This window comes from Micromys minutus, assembly GCF_963924665.1.
Source record: "Micromys minutus genome assembly, chromosome: 13".
In the NCBI taxonomy this organism is placed as follows: domain Eukaryota; kingdom Metazoa; phylum Chordata; class Mammalia; order Rodentia; family Muridae; genus Micromys; species Micromys minutus.
The window spans coordinates 59,112,044-59,128,644 of record NC_137982.1 but is presented as its reverse complement, the minus strand read 5'-3'; the positions used below and the strand labels follow the sequence as shown (position 1 = coordinate 59,128,644).

Genomic DNA, 16,601 nt, shown 5'->3' with positions numbered 1-16,601 from the left:
AAGTAATTCACAAACACAATAACCGTAACAACAACAACAACAAAAAATCTAATACTAGTTCTCTAGAATGAATCTGTTCAAAACACAAGGATGATTTTTTTTTCTTAATTTAAATTTTATTGCTGCATCTTAATACAAAATAATAATAAAACATGAACTATATTTAGAAAATATTTACTAGGTAATGGTAAGCAATAACACACTAAGATCTCTTAATCTGTTGTTTTTTCTAACTTTAAATAATTTTTAGCATTTTCCAACTTTACTAAGTTATTTATTGTATGCTTCTATTAGGAATAACATTGTATCACAAGTTAACAACAATATGTGAAAATGAATAAGTAAAGTGAGTTTGAGGTATAGTTTAAAAGAGATTTAAATGTAATGATGGGAATCTAGTTTGGTCTACATAGCCAGCCAGTCATATAGAGTAAGATTCTGTGCGAAAAATAAGTCCTTTCTTAACATATTAAATTTAAAATTAATTTAAGTTTTATAATTATGTTTTTGTGAACTTGTAGTTTATATATCCTCGATGTCATTAAGAAACCTATATTGCTCTAGAATATGGGAAATATTAGATAAATATGATAACATATTTTAGTGTATTTCTACTCTTAACTTCAAGACACATTTGTTTCATCAACTAATTTTAAAAGGTATTCTAATAGCTAAATTTCTTTCAAAATCCTTAGAGCTTATATAGTTCAATTGACTTTATTTTTATTATATTTAAAAATTCAATGCTTAAAAATATTTGCAAAAGTAAAAATTAACAAGACTCCCAAATATGTACAACTAATGATTTATAAATCATTAGTTAATGCTGTACATTTTTACTCCTGATTATGTTGTGAATTTTTTAATTTTATTTTTATATAACTGCATAAAATATTTTCAAAACTAAAACTATAAAATTTAATATGAATCTTATATTATCCTTTTCAAAATCCAATTCAAAGTAAAATGTGGTTTTACTTTATTGTTTACACTAAATTGTAAACATGAAGTATGCACTAGTATTATTTGATTGGTGTGTGCTTGTGTGTGTATGTGAACATGAAAGGAATGCTGGAATTCTTGCACATGCCAGAATAACTTGAGGAGTTATTTGTCTTTTACTCCCTCATTTCCTTGAAAAAAGATCTGTGACTGAATGAGTCTAGAGCCAGTTGTGCTATTTAATAATTATTAGTCCAATTCAAACTTGAGCCTGCCTGGTTCTGGTTCACCCAAGAGGGCTTAAAAATGATCTGTCATACTTGGCTTTAGATGTGAGTGATAAGAATCCAAATAGTATTCATTCTCAAATAATACATACTTAAATAATGTGTGCTGAGCCATTTCAGCTTTTAACTATCCAATGTTTTAATATTTATCAGGAACTATTATCAGTTGCTTCCACAATTTCCTGATAGCATTTATAACTTCCTTATTTCTGAAAGTGTAGATCATTGGATTGAGCTGTGGCGTCAAGACATCTGTAAACACAAAAATATTTTTCTCAAAAGAGAATGCAGATGTAGGTCGAGCATAAATCAATATTTAAAGAACAAAGCAAAAAACTACAACAGTAATATGGGATCCACAGGTAGAGAGAGCCTTACAATGCCCTTCAGAGCTGTGGACTCTCAGAGGGAACAATATAGCAGCATAGGAAACTAGTAAAAAGGAGAATATAATTATGCAGATAGACCCACCGTTGGCAAACACCAAAATGATAAAAATGTGAATGTTAGTACAGGCAAGCTTCAGCAATGGAAACAAGTCACATATGAAATGATCAATGACATTGGGTCCACAGAAGGGCAATTGCAAAGTAAAGGCAATTTGTATGATAGAATGAAAGAATCCTCCAGCCCAGGCTACCCCGACCAGGATGTCACAGAGCCTCCAATTCATGAAGAAAGAGTAGTGCAAGGGTTTCAAATGACCACATAGCAGTCATAGGCCATTGCTGCCAGAACAATGACCTCCACAGCAGAAAGAAAGTGCACAGCAAAGATTTGTGTTATACAACTTTCAAAAGAGATGTTCTTCTTCTCATCAACCATGTCTACAATCATCTTTGGTGTGACAACAGAGGAGACACAAGCATTCAGGAAGGACAGGAATGCCAAGAAGAAGTACATGGGAGAATCCAGTAGAGCAGGACTGTAGACAATGATCACCACAATCATCATGTTGCCAACAAGAGTTGCAAAATAAACCAATAAAAATATAACAAATGATATACATTTTTTAATTTTGGGGTTTTGTGAAAGCCCCAGAAGTATGAATTCACTGACAAAGCTCTGGTTATTCATGGTTCTCCAAAGGACTTTGAGAGAATAGGATATTTATCCAACTCTGTAATTATAAGAAAAACATGTATCATTAAAATCTACAATATCAGCATTAATAATATAATGCATCTTTATGAAAAATTTATCATGATTGATTTTATTACTATTCCAAATGGAACGTGTTTCTGAAAAAATGTAGTTAGATATCACATAGTGTTAAGGCAGAAATTATTGAATACTTAAAATAGCAATAATTTTTAATATTTGGGATAAAGCCAACTATCTGTGTTAAAAAGAAAGAATCACAGTCAAGATTTCACCTTTTTTCAATCTTTGTTTTCTGTAGTAAAATATTGAAAGACAGTTAGAAACCATACCTAAATAATCAACCAAAGGCTACATGTTTTTAAACATATCTACCAACTTAATGAAACTAGGCAGGTCTGAGTTGTCTACAGTAAAGCACTGATGTTTCATCTACCAAAATAAAAAGGGATAAAATACACTTTGGAAACATTGACATTTTAATTTTTCTTTCATAATATGAAGTACATTAGAATTAATATCAAGTAATATTTTTCATAACATAGAAACCTCAGTATAACAATATCTACCATTAAATTGATGCTAATGAAGAAAATATTGAAAATTCACTTAAACTCATCAATTTATATTATGATTTGAGACTCATAAAAAAGATGCCATTGTTAAGATAACTAAATAGAGTGGGGGAAAATGAAACAGTATAGGATTGAGCTTTTTAGTCAACAATATTTGAGAAGTGGAAAACTGTTAACAAATTTTAAGTTCAAAGAAACAGGATGGTTAAACTTGAACTTCAAGATCCTCTAGCCCTATTAGCCATGACATCTCCTTAGTATCAGCAAGGCAGAATAAGATTTAAAATAAGAAAAACAAGACAGACAAACCAACAAACAAAAACAAAGCAAAACGTGAGCATATCGGAGTAGAAGTGGTCTTTTTGTTTTGCAGGCTCCCTCTGTCTGTAAATGAAGAATTCTTAGTCTATTGCCCATGTGTGAATCAGGTATTTTCATAAAAGCAACAAGGTAAAGAAAGAATACAGAATCCAAAGATAATGAACCAACTGAAAATATGAAAATTGTTAAAAGTAATAAATTGAAAGAAGAGAAAGTAAATCATTGAATATCATTTAAAAACCTGGAATTTAATTTTTTGCCAGACATTTTTACACCACTTATTTATGTACTAGCTTTTGTATATAAAATATAACTTTAAAAAATATGGGTTTACATATTTGATATAAAGCATATTTCTAAACAGAATACTTGCTCTTCTCGAAGAACTATTGGGAGGATTAAATTTGACATTGTTAAAATAAGTATATGGTATTGTCCTTACACTCCCTCATAAACAAAGCTACTTCATGCAAATCATCTACTAAAATTGAACTAAATTTTCCCAGAAAATCATAGCATAAAATATTTTTATCTTCTTAGTATATGTGAAAGGTTTTATTAAACATACTTGATGTGAATATCTGTCTTAATTATTACACATTCATTTATATACATATGTGTATATGTTATTACATGTCTGTGAGTAAAGTACTAATACATTATATACACAGAAGAAAAGGTAATGATTTTAATGACTGACTTTTGCATAGTACATACTTAATTGCAGTTGAAAAGGGCAGAGGAAAATCAGGAGAATGAACAATGAGGAAGAGATGCATAGTTTGAATCACCCACTTCCATTATGTTTCTAAGGCTGTATTTCAGAAGTATCTATAATATAATCACTATTTCCAATGATAAACTACAATAAAATATAAACAAGCATATATACAAAAAGACCCAATACTGTACAAGCTTATAACTGGACCAATAAAAGTGTCAGTAATCATTTAAGGTAAATTAAGTGATCATCACCAAATTTAGCAGTTGTCATTCTATGCTAAGTCAGGATGGACAAAGAACTTACACTGAATAATGCATGGTGTTAATGTATAAAATGAAGATGAACATTTCTTACAATGTAAATAAAAGAGAAACTGCTTCAGAGACTTGATAATTCTTTATCTGATCTATCTATACCTTTATCTTTTTCGACAGAAAATTTGTGGAACTAAATGTTCCAAAAATTTTAAAAGCCTGGGGACATTCAAAGTTTACTTTTTCAAATCTCATCAAAATGATGGTAAAAGCAGAGGATTATTGTACATTAAAATTTTGCTTTTATATAGTCCAAACTGTTAGTGTTTATATATATATATATATTTATATATATATATATATATAACTTTTATCAAATATATCTATAAAATGGATAAAAACATATTATTTGTATATATTTTTTCACAAAGCATAATACATGATTTTATGGACTGTAGTAAAATATGACCATTTGAACACATATGATAGTTTAATGTTCTTAATCAATGGTGAAACAGTGAAGTCTTTGTACTCACTTACAGATATTCAGGTTTTAATTGCCATCTTTCACAACAGAAAAAAACAAAAAAACAAACAAAAAAACAAAAAAAACAGAAAAAAAAAAAAAAAAAAAAAAAGCAAAGCAACCAACCAGAGTGCAAAATTCTAAAGGAAACATAGTCAGATATTAACTTAAACTTAAAGTAAATGTTAGCTGAATTTGCTATGTTTCCCTATGGTTCTAACCTGTTCTGAATAAACTAACAGTGTCATTTGCCATAAAGCAGTTTCCTGAATTAAGTATAAAGTCAATAATGAACAGCACAGCATAGTCACTATACTTTATAATTATGAGTTATGGTTTATTTCTATAATTTAGAAGATGATAAGCCTAAACAGCAGTTGTAGCCTAGATCTAGCTCTATAAAATATAATTAATACTAGCTGAGAATAAGGTAAATATACATATAGTCTCTTATTTAGTTAAAACTAACATATTCTTGTTTATTTCACAATCTTTTTTTTCTTTTTTTAAAAATTTTATTTTAAAAAAACAAAGATAAATGTACAGATTTTAAGATATTTTTAAATGACTTTATTTTACAAAACAAAGATAAATTTTAAACATTTTTTGCTTAAAATTATACATTTTTATCAGTACTGTTTTTTCAGACATTAAAATAATTTTTACATAAAACCATGTGAATATATTTTTTTTTAGTCAGTACTTAATTTTTTTCAAGGGATTGACAGTATGCATTGGAAACCTAATAGTTACAATAAGCATAAAGTACATACAAAACAAAACGCAACATGGAAATAGTCAAAGTCTTCTTGTTTTGTAAATATATGTATATTTTTTTGTTTTCTTTATTTCTTGGACTTCATACAGTCTGTGAGTTGTTTCTGGGGGAGTGCAAGCCTCTGGGGTTAGCATCCCACTATCAGTGAATGCATATTATGTCTGTTCTTTTGTGACAGGGTTATCACACTCAGGATGATATTCTCTAGATGCAGCCATTTTCTTAAGAACTTGGTTAAGTCATTGTTTCTGGTGGCTGAGTAGTATTCCATTGGGTATATGTACCACAATTTTTGTATCCATTCATCTTCTGAAGGACATCTGGGTTCCTTCCAGCTTCTGGCTATTATAAATAGAGCCGCTATGAACATTGTGGTGCATATATCTTTGTTGTGTATTAAAGTGTCTCTGGGGTATATGCCCAGAAGTGGAATAGCTGGGTCTTCAGGTAGTACTATATTCAATTTTCTGAGGTATCGCCAGAAAGATTTCCAGAGTGGTTGTATTAGCTTGCAACCCCACCAATATTGGAGAAGTTTTCCTCTTTCTCCAGAGCCTCGCCAGCATCTGCTGTCATCTGAGTTTTGGATCTTGGCCAATCTGACTGGTGAGGTGGAATCGCAGGGTTGTTTTGATTTGTATTTCCCTGATGGCTAAGGATGTCGAGCACTTCCTCAGATGTTTCTCGGCCATTCGGTGTTCCTCAACTGAAAACCTTTTGTTTAGCTCTCTCTGTACCCCATTTTTTAATAGGGTTATTTGATTCTCTGGTGTCTAGCTTTTTGAGTTCCTTGTACACCTTGGATATTAGGCCTCTATCTGATGTGGTGTTGGTAAAGATCTTTTCCCATTATGTTGGTTGCCGTTTTGTTTTCTTGACGATGTCTTTAGCCTTACAGAAACTTTGCAATCTCATTAAGTCCCATTTGTTAATCTTTGACATTAGAGCTTGAGCCATTGGTGTTTTGTTCAGGAAATTTTCTCCTATACCTATGTGTTCTAAGGTTTTCCCTACTTTCTCATCTAATAGTTTCAGTGTATCTGGTTTAATGTGGAGATCTTTGATCCACTTACACTTGAGCTTTGTACAAGGAGAAAAGAACGGGTCTATTTTCATTCTTTTGCATGCTGAGTGCCAGTTGGACCAGCACCATTTGTTGAATAGGCTGTCCTTTTTCCATTGAATGTTTACTGCTCCTTTGTCAAAAATCAGGTGACCATATACATGAGGGCTCATTTCTGGATCTTCTATTCTATTACATTGATCCACATGCCTATTTCTGTACCAGTACCATGCAGTTTACAGCACAATTGCCTTGTAATATAGCTTGAGGTCAGGGATAGTGATTTCCGCAGATGTTTTATTGTTGTTGAGGATGGATTTCGGTAATCTAGGTCTTTTGTTGTTCCATATGAAATTGCACATTGATCTTTCCAACTCAGTGAAGAAATGGCTTGGAATTTTGATGGGGATTGCATTGAATCTGTAGATTGCTTTTGGCAAGATGGCCATTTTTAAAATGTTGATCCTTCCAATCCATATTATGGAAGATCTTTCCATTTTCTGAGATCTTCCTCAATTTCCTTCTTGAGAGGTTTGACATTTTTGTCATACAGGTCCTTCACTTGCTTAGTTAGAGTCACACAAGGTATTTCATAGTTTTTGTTGCGATTGTGAATGGTACCTTTTCCCTAATTTCTTTCTCCACATGTTTGTCCTTTGAGTATAGGAAGGCTACTGATTTGTTTGATTTAATTTTGTATCCAGCCAATTTGCTGAACTTGTTTATCAGCTGTAGGAGTTCTCTGGTGGGATTTTTGGGATCACTTAAGTATATTATCATGTCATCGGCAAAGAGTGATGTTTTTATCTCTTCCTTTCCAATTTGTATCCCCTTGATCTCCTGTTGCTATCTAATTGCTACAGCCAGGACTTCCAGTACTATGTTGAATAGGTAGGGGGAGAGTGGGCAGCCTTGTCGAGTCCCTGATTTTAGTGGGATTGCTTCAAGTTTCCCACTGTTAAGTTTGATGTTGTCTGTTGGTTTGCTGTATATTTATTGCTTTTATTATGTTTAAGTATGGACCTTGGATTCCTGTTTTTCCAGGACTTTTAACATGGAGGGGTGTTGAATTTTGTCAAATGTTTTCTCAGTATCTAGTGAGATGACCATGTGATTTTGTTCTTTGAGTTTCTTTATATGATCGATTACATTAAAGGATATCCTTATATTAAACCATCCTGCTTCCCAGGGATGAAGCCTACTTGGTCATGATGAATGATCATTTTGATGTGTACTTGGATTCGGTTTGCAAGGATTTTGTTGAGTATTTTTGCATCGATGTTCATAAGTGAGATTGGTCTGAAGTTCTCTTTCCTTGTAGGGTCTTTGTGTGGCTTAGGTACGAGGGTTATTGTAGCCTCAAAAAATGAGTTGGGTAATATTCCATCTGATTCTATCTTTTGGAATATTTTGGCGAATATTGGTGTTATATCCCCAATAAATGTCTGATAAAATTCTGCACTGAACCTGTCTGGACCTGGGCTTTTTTTGGTTGGGAGGATTTTGATGAGTGCTTCTATTTCTTTAGGTGTTATAGTGTTATTTAGATGTTTTACTTGGTCCTGGTTTAGCTTTCAGATTTTATATCTGTCTAGGAATTTTTCCATTTCATCCATATTTTCCAATTTTGTGGAGTATAAGTTTTTGTAGTAGGATATGATGATTTCTTGAATTTCCTCAATTTCAGTTGTTATGTCTCCACTTTCTTTTCTGATGTTGTTAATTTGTATACTCTCTCTTTGCCCTCTAGTTATTCTTGCTAGGGGTTTATCAAACTTGTTGATTTTCTCAAAGAACCAACTCTTGGTTTTGTTTATTTTTTCAAAGTTTTTTTTTTGTTTGTTTCTATTTGGTCTATTTTTGCTCTCATTTTGATTATTTCTTGCCGGCTACACTTCTTGGGTATATCTGCTTCCTTTTGTTCTAGGGCTTTCACTGTGTTGTCAGGTTGCTGATGTAAGCTCTCTCCAGTTTCTTTTTGGGAATTAATTAGGGCAATGAGTTTTCCTCTCAGTATTGCTTTCAGTGCATCCCATAAGTTTGGGTATATTGTGTTTTCTTTTTCATTGAATTCTAGAAAATCCTTAATTTCTTTCATTATTTCTTCTCTGACCCTTCTATCGTTTAACAGAATGTTGTTTAGTTTCCATGTGTATGTGGGCTTTTGTTGTCTATGTTGTTGTTAAAGACCAGCCATAGACCATGTTGATCTGAGAGGATGCATGGAAGTATTTCAATCTTCATATATCGATTGAGGCTCGTTCTGTATCCAATTATGTGGTCAATTTTCAAGAAGGTGCCATGGGGTGCTGAGAAGAAGGTGTATTCTTTAACTTTAGGATGATATCTTTTGTAGATATCTATTAATTCTAGTTGGTTCAAAGTCTCTGCTAGATTTACAGTGTCCTTTTTCAGTTTCTGTTTCCATGATCTGTCCATTGGTGAGAATGGGGTATTAGAGTCTCCCACTATTATTTTGTGGGGTGAAATGTATTTTTGAGCTTTAGTAGGGTTTCTTTTATCAATGTGGGTGCTTTTTTATTTGGAGCATATATGTTAAGGATTGAGAGTTCCTCCTGACAGATTTCCCCGGTAATGAGTAAAAAGTGTCCTTCCTTATATTTTTTGATAACTTTTGGTTGGAAATTTACTTTATTCGATATTAGAATAGCCACTCCAGCTTGCTTCTTGGGGCTGTTTGATTGGGAGTTTTTTCCCCACCCTTTTACTCTGAGATAGTGTCTGTCTTTGTCTCTGAGATGAGTTTCCTGTATGCAGCAAAAGGCTGGATTTTTTTTTATGTATCCAGTCTGATTGCCTATGTCTCTTTATTGGGAAGTTGAGTCCATTTATGTTAATAGATATCAAGGAATAGTTGTTTCCATTTCCTACTATTATTGCTTTTGTGGTTTGAGTTGTGTCTCTGTCTTTTTCTTCTTTTAGTTTTCTTGTGTAGGAGTTTTCTTGTTTTTACTAGGCTGTATTTTCCCACATTGTATTGGGTTTTCCACCTATAATTCATTGTAGTGCTGGGTTTGTGGTCAGATATTGTGTAAATTTTGATTTGTCTTGAAATATCTTCATCTCTCCATCTATGGTGATTGATAGTTTTTCTGGGTATAGCAGCTTGGGCTGGCACTTGTGCTCTCTTAAGGAGTGCATGATGTCTGTCCAGACTCTTCTAGCTTTCATAGTCTCTGTTGAGAAATCGGGTGTGAGTCTGATTGTTCTGCCTTTATATGTTACCTGATCTTTTTTCCCCTTACTGCTTTTAGTATTCTTTCTTTGCTTTGGGCACTTGGTGTTTTTACTATTATGTGTCGGGAGGTATTTCTTTTCTGGTCCAACATATTGGATTTCTGAAGGCTTCTTTTATGCTCGTGGTCATCTCATTCTTTAGGGTAGGGAAGTTTTATTCTACGATTTTGTTGAAGATATTTACTGTGCCTCTTACTCTTCTCCCTCTTCTATTCCTATTATCCTTAGGTTTGGTCTTCTCATTGTGTCTTGGATGTCCTGGACATTTTGAGTGGAGCGTTTTGTTTTTTGCATCTTCTCTGGCTGTTTTCTCTATGTTTAAAATGTTGTCTTCTGCACCTGAGATTCTCTCTTCCTTTTCTTGTAATCTATTGGAAATGCTTGTTTCTGTGACTCCTGATTTGTTTTTTAGTTGTTCTACCTCTAGGGTTATCTCTTTTAGTGTTTTCTTTATTGTGTCAATTTCCACTTTAAATTCCCTCTTCCATTCCTTCTTCTCTTTTGTTCTGTTTTCCTCTAGTTCTTTGAGTTCTTTGAGTGTTTTCCTTGTTTCCTCTTTGAAAGCTTCTGAATCTTTTTGCTTTTCCTCCCGTTCTTATTTAAGTATCTCTATCAGCATCAGCATCTTGAGGTATGATTTCAGGTCTGCGTCTTCTTTTTCTGGAGTGTTTGGCATTCCGATGTTTCCTGTTATGGGAGAGCTAGGTCCTGGTGTTGCCAGGTTGTCTGGTTTCCTTGGGATATACTCTTTCGCTTTCCTCTTGCCATTTTGTTGGCAGTGATATGTTCTCGCCTTTCCCTTGTATCTGGTCTGTGTCCCTGGATCTCCACTGGTCCAGGTGGCAGATGGGCCCAGCCCTGTTCTATGCCTCAGAGTCGCGGGGTGGGAACAGAAGTTCCAAAGTTCTGTTTCTGGTCCCTGGATCAGGCATGTCTAGAGTGGGCTTTGCGTGCTCACTCCGCAGAGATCTCTCTGCTTCCTGGCTGCCTAGATCTCCTACTCACCAGTTTTTCAACCTTTAGGAGCTGCCAGTCCGAGTGGCAGATGGGCCGGGCTCTGTTCTGCGCCCTTAAGTCGAAAAGTACTTTTTTATAACCACATTATGAAGTATTCTGATTACAATGAAAGTAATTTACTCACCCAAATACACTTTGACAACATAATAGAAATCATTCCAAAATCTTATTTACAATTTTAAACTGATATTTCAGTTCACAAATTACACTTTGAGAACAAAATGAGATGAGGAAATTTTATGTTAAAATACAGTACTGTCAAAGAATTGAAAATTAACGATATCGAAACTGTATGTGAAAATAGGAATCTAACAAATGCTATCTGTGAAAATATGAATCTAACAAATCACTACCTTATGCTAGTATAAATACAACACTAAAGTGTCAAGGATAAACCATTACAATAATGTGTTAAGTGATAAAAGCAGAAGAAATTAAATGTCTATTCTTAGGAGTTAAAAATATATAGTCCAAAAGGAAACAATAAATATTATATATTTCATTGATAGCAAAAACTTTGTTTCTATCAAATTACCTAAAATTAAAATAGAACTAAAAGCCCCTCAAAAGTTACATTTTAATTTTAAATAATAAATCAATACTAAAACTTAGGCTCATTTCGGAAAATAGAAAAGTGTGCCCTCGTTGTCTCAACATAGGTCAGTTCTATACAAACTCTGAAGGTTTTTGTCTTCTCTGTTACATGGTAATAAAAGTCTTGGCTAATATTCTCCACTTATTTCCAGCACTTTCTTCCACATTTAAGAGGTAGCAAGAGAGTATCTCTTGTAGTGAAGTTAGAATGTATTAACTCTGCTTTTTAAGTGCTGTATTCATGTGGTTATTTTACCAAAAATAAATGAAGAATCCAAAATTACTCCTTCACTGTATCCAGACATCATGAATGCGAGAGTGATTCTCTGACCCCTTGGGTTTTTTAAAAAATGCTGCCCTCATGAGATTCTAAGACAAACTTTTCTACATGTTTACACTCATAACACTATTCATAAGCCTTTAATGGCCATCTAAATTTTGTTGTAAGTTTTTAAAAAGGTCATATTAAGTTTATGTTTGCTAGTACTCTTGCATACCATTTATTTAGATAACAAATCAACAAGTAATTCTATAATGGATGGAATTCAGTGTCTCTTTACATTATTTAAATTTTATTCTGTCACAAGTAACTTTGTGAATCAATCTCTTAAGAAAATATTCAATGTTTTGGAAATACTATCAAGGATTTTTCTTTAAAGAAAAAACCATATAGCTATATCTATATCATCTATATCTATCCATCTATAAGTATATCAATATGTATGTCTATGTCTATGTCTATATCATCTATAATTATACTAATTGACTTATTTTTTATTTCCTTAATTTTTGCTTTTTAACTAACTTTGACTATTCCATATATGTACAAAATTTATTATGATCATATTGACCACATAATTCTCTTCTTGTCGTTCTTTAGATGCTCTTTTCAAGTACCTCTTTCTATATTTATACCTTTAATTGACCAATAAGTTTAATTATGTTTGCTCATATGAGCATGGGTAAAATGTTATTACTGAATCACTGAGAGACTTACTAGTAGCTACACACCTGTAGATATCTTTACCAAACACCATTAAATTCAAGATTGGTAGAAACTCGTAAGTCCTTCCCCTATTCATATAAGAATATATAAAATAATTTTGTGCCAGTGTAGTGTGTGTATCCATAACCTGATGCTGCTTGTTCATGATTAAAAGGGCCATAACACACCTATAAATCCCCCAAGACTTATATCCTCTATGGTTCTATATTTTGAGTGATTTCTCAGTCTATGGAAGGTTGATTTATCCATCTCATTTAGGTATTAGCATTGAACGTACTCACTCACAGACCTTAATTTAAAATTCTCTGCAGTAATGCCAACACACACACTGCAAAAAAAAAAAAAAAAAAAAAAAAACTTTACCTTTCAAATCCAGAAAAGTTGAGAAATATAAATATAGATATTTAAAAGGCATTGTTAATTTCAAAGAATAGTAGTAGTTTCTCCATAAAGACCTATGACCTTACAAAGCATAGGTACTTGACCAACTGTACATTACCAAGTACATATTACCTCTGTAGCACATGATTCAAATAAAATCTAGCAGTGATTGTTTATCCTCCAAGAAGATATGGAATTATTGAAACAAGAGGCATAGCATTCCTGAAATCTTCATATTCTAGAATATAAACTCCACAGATAAGGATGACATTTGATGTCACTTCTCTTCTAATAGCCTACATTGAGCCTTCTGTCATATTTGCTATTTAACAGAAAGGACAAGAGCTCTCAAAATGCATTCCTATTAAATAAAATATTATACATGTTACACATACAAAGTCATCAGATAAAGTATAAATATAAAAACATCTTAAACAATAGCTAGAAAAAAAGGAAATGCCCAGAAGATCTGAGTGAGTAAAATACATAATTGATGATGAGTTAAGATCCCACACATGGTAGGAATAAAATTTTGGGGATAGAAGAGTGTGAAGTAGCGATGACAGCAGCCAGGTTTCATAATGTATGCATGTAAAATTTTCTGTATGTATGAAAAGGAAAATAACAAAATGATTTTAAGCAAAGAAGCACTTTAATCTGATATAAATGCGAAAATTGTTTAGTAAATTCATTCCCTATGTTGATTTTGTTGAAGGGTAAACTTCATTTTATACTATTTGATAATTTTATATATGTGTTTCAAAAAAATCTACCACTTTTAATTTCTACTTTCTCCCCTAACACCTACTTTTTCTTCCACTTTTATGTGATCTTATTTATGAACCCACTGAGTATATTTAGTGTTGTAGATATGGACAAGTATGTGTGTATAACAATGTTCTGGAAGCTTACTTAGCCTTTCAGATGCAACATCCCTAAAGAAAGCTGACTTTCTCCCACATTATGCATTTATTGTCAATAGCATTCTAGTTAAAGATGTAAACTCATGGTCATCTCCTTCATCATGCTGGGATACTGACTGCCTTGATCTTTAGTAGATGATATGCAGGTAATCATAGCTTTGAATATATATTTATACCATCTTTGTTATGTCTTGTACTTACTCTTACCACAAATATTAAGTATAGGGTAACTCCATTTAAATTCTAGATTTCTTTATTTTCTTAAAAGGTTTGAAGAATTGGTTATCTTTTTAATATGCTTTCATATTTTGGTTTACTTGTTTTCATTTGTACTTGATAGTATATATTTCTTGTGACATATTTGCCACAATTATACTGCTCTTCTTTTTAACATTTATCTTTTAACAGTCTATATTTAGAGATCATAATTTTTTCTGTGTTCAATCACAAAAAGCCTTGATTTCTACTGCAGTTTTAATGGATAGTCTATCTGAATAGGATGCTGCAGTATGGACAGCTGTGATTCTATAGAACCTCAACAGTATCCGTCAAACTCTCTTAACTTTGTATGTTTCTGTTGAAATGTCAACTGTTATTACAATAAGTCAGAGATTATAAATGATAAGAATGTTACCTCTTTCAGCCTTAAATCCTCTTGTATAAAAGAGTGTCTTTAAGTTTTTGGTTCTAAAATGATGTATAGAATTGTATACTGGGTCTTATTTTGTGTTCTACAGGTCCTTTGTACCTGGATAGAAATGTCTTTATGTCTGAGAAAATTTCTTCATTAAATGTATTGAAAACATTGACAAATGGGACTTAATGAGAAAATGGCAGACAACAGAGTGGGAAAATATCTTTAATAACCCCACATCAGATAGGGCTATTTTATCAGAGAGGGTTATTATCAGATAGAGGCCTAATATCCAAGGTATACTAAGAACTCAAGAAACTAGACTCCAGAGAATCAAACAACCCTATTAAAAATGGGGTACAGAGCTAAACAAAAAGTTCTCCATTGAGGAATATCAAATGGCTGAGAAACATCTAAAAAAGTGCTCAACATCATTAGACATCAGGGAAATGCAAATCAAAACAACACTGAGATTTCACCTCACACCAACCAGAATGGCTAAGATCAAAAATTCAGAAGACAGCAGATGCTGGCTAGGATATGGAGAAAGAGGAACACTTCTCCACTGTTGGTGGGGTTGTAAACTGGTACAAACACTCTGGAAACCATTCTGGCAATTCCTCAGAAAATTGGACACAGTACTACCTGAAGATCCAGTTATTCCACTTCTGGGCATATACCCCTGAGAAGCTCCAATATACAACAAAGACACATGCACCATAATGTTCATAGAAGCTCTGTTTATAATACCCAGAATCTGGAAAGTACCCAGATGTCCTTCAGTAGATGAATGGATACAAAAATTGTGGTACATTTACACAATGGAGTATTACTCAGCTATCAGAATCAATGACTTTACGAAATTCTTAAGAAAATGGATGCATCTAGAGAATATCATCCTGAGTGAAATAACCCAGTCACAAAAAAAAAAAAAAATAGACATAATATTCAGTCACTGATAATTGGACACTAACATCAGAAAGCTCCGAACACCCTAGAAACAACTCACAGACTGTGTGAAGTTCAATAAAGAAAAAAGAAAAAAAAAAAAAAGAAAAAAATAAACATTATGCTTAATCTTTACACACCAAGAAAACTTTGACTATTTCCAGGTTACATCCTGTTTTACATGTACTTTATGCTCATTGTAACTAGTAAGATACACTATTATTGCACACTATCAAAGCTTAAAAAATAAAGCCAAGTACTGACAAAAATGTATTTGTATAGTTTTATGCAAAGATGCTTAAAATTTGTACATTTATTTTTGTTTATTGTTTTTTAAAATAAAGTTGTTAAATAAAAAAGAAAATATTCTTTATCCCTTCGTGATGATTTTTTCCTATGTTATAATTTGAAGTTTCGTATTTTCACCATTTCCAGAAACTTTCCTATACTCTGCTTATATTTTTGTTCATTATATGTTTGTTTCTTATATTATATTAACTTTTTACTGAGCGATTAAAATCTTTTATTATGTCTTAAAGCTCTGCAGCTCTTTTTCCCCTGATCTTAAGATTTGTGAATCACACCTATAAGAGGATTTAAATGGAGTTACCCTATACTGAATAACTGCTGTGAGAGTATATATAAGGAGAGTATTAGGGAACTTTTACACCAAAGTTTTTCTTGGTATTTGTGTTTTTAAATTCAGCATTAAATTAGTCTTCTTTGGTATTTCTATCTATTCAAGTATATATTCATATTTTTGATTGTTTTGTTTGTTTGCCAAATATTTGTTTTTGTATTCTTGAAATATGCTTATATTCTCTTTATGTAGTTTGAGTATATTCAAAATCATGCTTTCAATTTGTTGTCTGCATAATTTTTCAGATCTATTTGTTGGGATCAATTACTACAGAATTAATAATTTCAGAAAAACAGAGATATGCTGTTTTAAAATTTTGTGCTACTGCAGTTTCTGAAGGACTCTGGGGCTCTTCCAGACTTATACCCACCTTACACTGCCCAAGGCTAGGCCAAGTTTCATTCTCTGCCCACATTTCTTGGCAGGAGCAGTAACATGCTTAAAATGCCACAGAATGTACTGACTGATAGTCACATGACCCTCAGGACTAACTCTGTTATAGTCCCAGCACCTCAAGCCTCTGGACACACTAAAACAACCATTAAGGTATGGCCAAAGGTGGTGACTGGGGTAACTGTGATAACCAGAGTGGCCTTGATAATTGAGATTCTGTTCTCTAATCAGGATCC

General features: G+C 32.7%; 1 pseudogene across 1 annotated transcript; it reads right to left on the bottom strand.

The window, feature by feature from the left end:
* Positions 1 to 1,368: 1,368 nt before the first annotated feature.
* LOC308429013 (olfactory receptor 4C15-like) lies at positions 1,369 to 2,306 on the bottom strand (annotated as a pseudogene). The gene has a single exon. The product of its transcript is annotated as an olfactory receptor 4C15-like (transcript).
* Positions 2,307 to 16,601: the final 14,295 nt, after the last annotated feature.